Below are 9,227 nucleotides of genomic sequence, written 5' to 3'. Positions count from 1 at the left end.
TTCCAGCTTCTTCTCCGTAAGAGAAGGCAGATTGCATTGGGCCAGGAGGTTGTATAGATCTTCATAAATGTTTCGCGAACTCATGGGCAATTTCTTTTTCCACAAAGGAGATCTGGCCGCTTTTGGTGCGTATCTTTGTGATTTGGGATTTAACTTTTATGCCTCTGAGTTTTGCGGGCAGTAGTCTGTCTGCTTTGTTGCCCCTGTCATAGAACCTTTGTTTGGTCCATTTCAACGCCCTCTCTAGCTCTTCAAGCTGTGTTTGTTTCAGATCCGATCTTGTTCTGTCAAGTATTTTATATAGTGTTTTGGAGGTTTTTTTTTTAAGTGAAATTTCTTTAGTGGCAACTCATTCGAACTGGGGCAAAAATGGATTGTGGAGACAGAAATGAAACGGATGTGACATCAGTGCTGGCAGTTGAGGCTGGGCTGTGTTCTGGCTCAGCCCGACCGCAACACTGACATGATCCCAACCGCTCAAAAAATCAGATGCGGCAGCGGTGGCGATAGACGCCGGCGCCGCTCCTAATGGCCGCCGCTCTCCCCACACGGCCGCAGACATGCGGCGGCGGTGATAGCTGCCGGCGCCGCTCCTAACTTCCGCAATTCCCCCCACATGCATTGCTTCTGTACAGTGGCTGCCCGGGCTCTCTGTCCCAGCTGCGACATACTGTATGTGGCGGTGGCTGCGATAGCTGCTGGTGCCGCTCCTAACGGCTGCAATTTCCCCCAGGTGGAGATGGGCATTGGCAGCATCCGGGGCAGCGGGGACCGGGCCCGGCTCTCCTGCTACAACCCACTGATTGGCTCCTGGGACCAGGCCCGCTCTCTGACCCAGCCGCACGCTCTGCCGGGCTGGAGACTCTGCTGGGCTGGTGACTCAGACAGAGCCCCCATGCGCATGCCATTCCTCCCACACGTCCGCCGCCGCCATTCCTAACTGCCGCCGCTGCCGCGCCCGCTGACATGCGCGGTAGTCATGGCGATGCTCACGGATGGCTCAGAGACCTCCTTGCGCTGCTGGGTGAATGAGGAGGACGGCTTTCCCCCCCTCCTCCTGTACCCCCTCCTACTGTTCCCCCTCCCCCGCTCAACATTTACTCACCTCCGCCACAGCTCCTAACGAGTGCCAAGATCCTGCACTGGTGCGGCTGCGCTGAACTGCTGCTGCTCTCCGCGGGGGCCCTCCACATTAAGGAGTTCTCCAGCTTCGAGGCCGGCGCTGCCAACCAGCCGAAGGCTCTATTCGTGGTGAGATGCGGGGCCGCGCCCTGGACGTGGTGTAGGACGTGGTGAGCCAGAGCTCCTTCCAGTACTGCGTGCTGGTGACGGCGGTGATCCCCGGGGAGGTCGAGGGGGCCACCATCAGCTGGAGGACCGGCTGTGCGAGTGGATGGGGAACATGAACTTCATGGCTGAGGTGATGTGGGCGCCGGTGCTGCTGGTCCCGATCTCCCCGCACCTATTCCTGGCCCCGGCCTTCTCCTGTCTCTTCCCGCTGCTACCTGGCAGAGACCTGCAGGCTCTAAACTGCAGCTGACTGGACAAGAAGAGGATCCCGGGGCTGGGGAACATGGAGCTATCCTCCTTGCCCCCCGAGCTACAGCTTCATTTCCGGAGCCTGGTTTCAGGACTCAACCACCTGATGGAGGGTATCGGGGTGAGAGAGGAGTGCTTCTCGGTGGGGCACCTGAGTAGGGAGTAGGATCATTGCGGGGGAGCTGGCCAGCTATCCTCAGGTGAGAAACCGCAGGAAGCATACACTGACGGACACAGACACACACACACACACTCTGACTGACACACATACACACACTGACTGACACACATACACACATACACACACACTGACTGACTGACACACATACACACTCACTCACTGACTGACACACATACATACACACTCACTCACTGTCACACATACATACACACTCACTCACTGACTGACACACATACATACACACTCACTCACTGACTGACACTTACATACACACTCACTCACTGACTGACATACACACACACTCACTCACTGACTGACACACATACACACTCACTCACTCACTGACTGACACACATACACACTCACTCACTGACTGACACACATACACAATCACTCACTGACTGACACACACATACACTCACTCACTGACACACATACACACTCACTCACTGACTGACACACACACCTACACTGACTGACACACACACACACCTACACTGACTGACACACACACACACCTACACTGACTGATACATACAGACTGAGACACACACACACCCCAGTTATGCGCCGAACAGCGCCCCCAAGTGATGTGCCTACTCCCCTGCCCCCCCCACCCTGTGAGCTGCCATGCACCTCACATGTCCCGTACCTCCGCTGGGGGGCTGGCTGCAGCAGGAAACACAGCCCACCGCTCCGCCGGCGGGAGGAGACTCAGACAGAGTTCCCCGTGTCCGCAGCTACATCGTGGTGGGGGTAGGTCACAGAGAGAGACATACACACAGAGACACACACACACTGACTGACACACGCAGACACACACACACACACACTGACTGACACGCAGATACACACATACACACCTACTGACACACGCAGACACAAAGAACTCAGTTACTATAAATATAGATGTGAGGTCAAACTTTTGTGTTTTGGAAGTGAAATTGTTTTGTGATTTTTAATTTAAAACATCACCATCACAAATAAAATTTCTGTGACAAAAAAAAAAGAAGTTTCACTTACTATGCGCGTGCTCAGCACACAGCTTTTTTTATGTTGCTGCTCTAAGCTCAAGATCCTATCTGTTAGCTCTTTTTGTATTTTGAGTTTCATTTTTTTCTTATAGGAGGCCAATGAGATAAGATCCCCTCTTATTGAGGCTTTATGTGCATTGCCGAAGCCGAAACGGAACCTCTGTTTATTTCGAAGAAAGAGGATAATTTTTGTCTAATTGTTATGACTATTTTCGGATCATTAAGGAGTGAGTCATTTAGTTTCCTTTTATATGTGTTGTTTTTTATGAAGGGCAAAGAGAGGGTTAATTCGACAGGGGCGTGATCTGACCACGTAATTAGGCCTATATTGGACTGGGAAGATGCCTGGAGAACATTATTGGTGCCTAGAAAATAGTCAATCCGCGAGTAAGACTGATGAGGAGCTGAAAAGAATGTATAGTCCCTCTGACCCAGGTGCTGGGCCCTCCATATATCCTTTACATACCATCACTTGATGATTAAAATTAATTAGACACCTGCCTGAGTGTTCACATACCACTTAATATATAGATTTCCATATACACCCTATATGCAACGTGATAATTATCATAGTTTTTTTTCAACATAAAAAGAATTCTTTCAAATCACGAATAGTGTCCATAGAATCTACACATACATAATTGATAGATATGCCATCTTATCTATAAGCCACGTATTTACGAAAATATTTTTGATGAACCTCATCAGTCTCTTTTTGGATAAGTTTCCTCCATCCCACTATAACAAATCTGTAAGGGACATAACATCAGTGCCCCCAAAAAATAAGTGCTTTCAAAATGATGTTCCCCAATAAATATGAGACACACATTGTAAACATCAATTTATTTATAAAGAAAAAATATCAGTGTCCAGCAAATAAATTTTGACCACCTGTCACTTTAGTAATTATGAGAAATAAAAATATCTAGAAACCATCTTAACACAAGTGAGTTCCCTAAAAGAAGCTTTATTTCATCTCCCCAATCCCTTTCCACCATATGATAATAGACTAAGAAAACAATTTTAAAGATTTAACTTACAAAATCTAGATCAGTCTAACAACTAGACATACTTTGATTCTAAATATAATTGTTCAATGACATTTCATAGGACCCATTAAGGGTTATGTTGTAATACATTTATATTCCAAGTTGTAATTTACATTTATATTGTTGTTAGATTTATGTCCCCCCATGTATTGATTCTACAATCATTGTAGCATTTTAAGATTTTTTATACATGTTATAGACATATTTTATCAACTTCTACTCCCAGTGCAATTAATGCTGATTGAATTGCTTAATTGAAAGACATGCTAATTTAGCAGGACAAATGGGTATATAAGAGCCACCAGCACACAATAACTCATACTCCTGACGAAGCCGAGAACAGTTCCTGGTAGCTGGGCGAAACGCGTTGAGTGGACCAATTTTGGTTTTGGTGGCGACCCGAGCAAACCAACCCTGCAGCCGTGACGTCACAGATTCAGACGGGCGCACAGAGGGAAGCTCCGATTCGGGACACAGAGCCGTGGAAGCCAGCAAGAGACCTAAGGGAGGCGGTGAGCTGTTCGGGACACCTCCAATTCACCTTGTGTGATACATGCTTTTTTTTATATTGGCACATTGTAAGTGCGCATTTTTTACCCTTCTTTTATTACATAAAGTTTATCAATTTGATCGCACTATGTAGCTTTCTCTCTCATTTTACATGCTAACATTGCTGACGGAGAATTCAATAGGGGGTCCAGTGTACAGTACCTGCATGGGTGGCAACCCAATTTGCCAGCTGCCTTTATAAACTCTAGAATCCTGTGAGTAGAGCAACTATATGAGCCAAGACACAGTCTATATAATACACTTGTTTTAGAAACGTCTGCACTTAATTTTGTGCATTTTGTTCTCTTATTCCCCTATATGCTCCCCCTGGATGTTTTGAGAAATTGCTAAACCCTCCATATATCCACCAGGGAGAAACTATTTAAATTTCTCTGAACTTTTTGGCCTTTTTTTGAGTTTGGGCAGTGTGGGGGGTTGTCAGGATGGTGGACTTGTCTTGGTCTGGGAATAGGACCATATTGAAATCCCCGGCTAAGACTAGTGAGGCTAATGAAGCCTGGTCTAGTGAGTCGAGTAACTTTTGGAGAAATTGAGCTTGCTTCTCATTGGGGGCGTATATGTTGATGAGGGAGATAGGGGATCAAGAGAGGGTACCCTGTAAACTAGGAATCTCCCATCTGGGTCTCGTGTTATTATTGTAGGAGCGAAAGGGACATTGTTTTTGATCAGGATAGCCACTCCTCTTTTCTTGTTTGGGGAGGATGCGAAAAAGGCCTGGGGAAAGGTAGTCTTAAATGTATTTGGGGGCTCGGAGGAGTTAAAGTGAGTTTCTTGAATAAATATAATGTCTCCTTCAGTTTTTTTAAGTTCCTGAAGTGCTAGTTTTCTTTTCTTAACCGAGTTAAGCCCTTTCACATTGAGGGAGATAATTTTAATGGAAGACATTAGAAAAATATTATGTTCCCAGAGCTATATACTCTGGGCCCCGTTTGCATCCCATGACGGGGGTTTGTGGGCCATTTGTGGGAGTGACCTCGGAGAAATCGTACGACACCTACCGGGACCTGGGGGGGTGGAGATGCCTGGTAGAAGTGCATATGATCGGGGGGGACGGGAACTGGGTGGGAGGGCGTGGGGCGGAGGTGGGGGGACACATGAGGAGAAAAGAGGTTGGAGGCTTTCAGGCAGCCCATGAGAAAGTTCCTTGATCACCGTAGTGAGAAAGGAAAGGGGATCAAAAACCCCTGGAGATCTTCTTGGGACACCAAACATGGCGCACGATAGGGAACCAAGGTCGGACACCCTCCTGTCTTGATACATATGAGGAGTCTGCTTACAGCAGAGAAAGGGGGGGCGACGAGAATGTGAGCATGGAAACATACTAATACATCAATAACAATAAAACTTCCCCCCCCCCTAGGGTTGGGTGAGGAAGGGAGGGAAGGAATGCACGAATGGCGGGTGAGGAGGGGGTGAAAGGATGGTTTTATAAACTGGAACAATAACCAACTTTAACCCAATTAACAGTAAACCTTTTACATGGAACCTGAAGAGGGTCTGTGTATGGGGAGGGGGTGGGGAAAGAAGGATGGGGAGATATAACCACCTGTATATCAGTTAAATACAATTGCGAGAGCTTTTGTGGTTATTTACATTGGATATTTAAACACTTTTAAACATTTGTTAAACAAGTTTGAGGGTTCTTTATGAGTACATACAGTAGTTTGTAGTCAAGGGCTTACAACAATTTGGCCAAAATGTTAAACTAAAAGACCATTTTATTTATTAGTTATTTATACATTAAATATAAATTGCCATGCTCAGTAGCACTCCTCTGTGAAACTTATATGCTTATATATATGTTGTGGGTATTTTGGGGGTTCAATTTGAGCTTGTAGGTGTTCTGTATGTTTTACATACAGTAGTGACATGGTATTTAGTCAGCATAGGGGGAGGGGGGGACATGTGAGATGGTGGGAAAGAGGGAGGGACCTCCTACAAGAATAAAGCATACTGGGAAGCATTACCAAGGGGGTATAAACTCAAATGCCTAGCATTTCCCGTAGTGTGTATGGTATCGTGGTGGGGGGGGAGGGAGGAGGGGGAGGGGAATAGGTGGGGAAGGGGGGAGGGAGGGAGCAGACAGGGGGGGAAGGTGGAGGGGGGAGGAGAAGGGGGTGAGGAGGATGTGGAGGAGGGGAGGGGGGAAAGAAGGATATGGAGATATATCCACCTGCATATCAGGAGAGGAGGAGGAGAGGGGGGAGGAGGAGAGCAGAGGGAGGAGGAGGAGGAGAGGGTGGGAGGAGGAGGAGAGGGGGGGAGGAGGAGGAGGAGGGGGGGAGGAGGAGAGGGGGGAGGAGGAGGAGAGGGGGGGAGAAGAGGAGGAGGAGAGGGGGGGAAGAGGAGGAGGAGAGGGGGGAGGACAGGGGGGAGATGGAGGGGGAGAAGGGGGTGGAGGAGGAGAGGGGGTTGAGGAGGAGGAGGAGGGGGAGGAGGAGGGGAAGGAGGAGGAGAGGGGGGGAGGAGAGGGGGAGGAGGAGGACAGAGGGGGAGGAGGAGGAAGAGAGAGGGGGAGGAAGAGGAGGAGGAGAGGGGGGAAGGAGGGAGGGAGGAGGAGAGGGGGGAGGAGGAGAGGGGGGGAGGAGGAGGGGGGGTGGAGGAGGGGAGAGGGGGGGAGGAGGAGGGGGAGTGGAGGAGGGAAGGGTGGAGGAGGTGGAGAGGGAGGGGGGGAGGTGGAGAGGGGGGGGAGGTGGAGAGGGGGGGGAGGTGGAGAGGGGGGGGGGAGGATTTCAGCTAAGAACTGATGTCGCTCTCTTGCCGGAATGTGCATTAAACAGGAGGCATTCCTTTGCATCTCATAGAACTTGTGATAGTGGGGGCAATACAACATCTATATCAATTTAAACCATATGGACATAAGCGGAAGAGGGGAGGGGTGGAAGGAATCTAGGAAGGGGGAGAGTATATGTTGGGGAGTGTTCGATGGGGGGGGGGAGAGGGGAAATACGACCTTCCCTTCACTAGTCTGGTAGGGGGATTCCTTGTTAATTAGTCCCGTGATCAGGTAAGCCTCTAGCGGAGGGCATCGTCCGGTGGTTAGAGTCCTGTTGGGAAACTTTCCTCCTAGTTGTGGGGCCGCTTGGGGTGTGACGATGGGGACGTGTAGAAGGTGCGTGGGTGTGCTCTTGGTCGGCTTTGAACATTCCGGATGGTGGGCCCTCCGTTATCTGGGAGCAGGCTAGCGGATGGAGTGCTTGCAGAGGTGGGGGGGATGCGGCACAGGTCGGGAGTGCCGGTGAGGTAAGCAAGAGTCCTGCTGGGTCGCTGGGGGGGATTGAGGGAGGGGGGGGCATATTTAGATTAATGTGATAGGGGACTGAGAGGGGGAGGAAGGGTCTCCATCAGGCGGTGTAGGGGGGTTCGTGGGGTTAGTATATGGGTGTGTGGGGGGAGGGGGGATACAGGGGGTACCGTGAGCTGGGGGGGGTGTGGAAAGGGGGTGTGTGGAGAGTACTGGGTGTGGGGGGTCTGTGGATAGGTTGTGGGGAAGAAAGGGGGAGGGTGGTTAGTAGACGTATGGCTTGTGGTCTAATATTGGATACCCAGCCCTCCCGGTATTAGTCTCAGGCCAGGGAGCGGGCACCTCAGCGGGAGGCCTCTTTCTGAAGCAGCAAGTGGGAAGAGAAAGGCTGAGACCCGCTGCGGCTAAAGGGACGCCACCAACATGGATCGTTTGGGTTGGTTTGGGTTGTGGTGAATGAGGGAGAGAGGGAGGGGAGAGGGGAGGATGGGTGGAAATTTAATTTTTTTGTCCCGGTTCTATTCAACTTCTGCGGGTAGATCTCTGACAGGCTGGATCAGCTTGTGAGTGGGTTCTTGGGTCTGCTCTTTTATGGTTGCTTTTTCAGGTTTACGTCTGAAAGAGGGGGGGGATGCTGCTTCTGACTAGCAAAACACTCCGAGGCACGGGGGTCTCTGAGGGGATCGGTCTGGTTGGGACTCTGGGGGTTGGCTGCTGGGCTTGTGGAGGGGTTATTCCAAGAGCTTTAAGGAATTCCTGAGACTCTTCTGGATCTGTGATAGTTAGGTAGCGCCATTTCTGGGGACCACCAGCTTGAAGGGGAATCCCTATCTATATTTGATGCCTTGTGCTCGGAGGATGGTAGTGAGGGGTTTCATTTCTCTTCGTCTGCTGATTGTGACCGCAGACAGGTCAGCAAAGATTTGTAGAGTGTCTTCTCCAATCTGTAGGTCTCCTGCCCCTCTGCTGGCGGTCATAATTCTCTCCTTTGCGGCATAGGCATGCAGTTTGACTATGAAGTCTCTACTGGCGGTTGGGATCTGGAAATTTGGGTCCTCGTGCCCAATGAGCACGATCCATTTGTAGATCGTGTTCTTGGAGGTCTGGCACTAGCATCAGGAAGACTTTGCGCAGGTAAGACTGGATAGCGTCAGGGAGGATGGACTCAGAAACGTTTCTGATGCGCAGGTTTTGTCTTTGCTGTCTATTTTCCTGGTCCTCCAGGGCATCTTTAAGCTCATTAACGAGGTGGCCAAGCCTGTTCACCTTGTCTTCAGTGTTGGATTGGGCCAGACAAACCTCCTCCACTTTAGCTTCTAGAGCGTCAGCACGTGTTGCAAGATTACCTATGTCCGACCTGAGGCCTTCTAGAGCTGTTGACAGGTCATCCTGGAACCCCCTCCTCATTTTTATTAATAGGGCCTCAAAGAAGTCCCTGTCCAGGCCATGTTCTGGGATTTCAAACTGGGACTGCAACACTCCTCGCTCGGCGTGCTCGGGGTCCGCGCCGCCATCTTGAACATCGACGGACGGCTCCATCTGGCGTTGTGCGGGCGAGAAAAACTTAGTGACCTACTTCGGGGAGGTTTGGAGGGCTTTCCAGGGGAATT

General features: G+C 50.1%; 1 pseudogene; it reads left to right on the top strand.

Annotated features, from left to right (window-relative positions):
* Positions 1-979: 979 nt before the first annotated feature.
* Positions 980-8,265, top strand: LOC142494640 (sec1 family domain-containing protein 2-like; annotated as a pseudogene).
* Positions 8,266-9,227: the final 962 nt, after the last annotated feature.

Source organism: Ascaphus truei, chromosome 5 (assembly GCF_040206685.1).
Source record: "Ascaphus truei isolate aAscTru1 chromosome 5, aAscTru1.hap1, whole genome shotgun sequence".
Taxonomy (NCBI): domain Eukaryota; kingdom Metazoa; phylum Chordata; class Amphibia; order Anura; family Ascaphidae; genus Ascaphus; species Ascaphus truei.
This window is presented reverse-complemented; position numbering and strand designations above follow the sequence as displayed.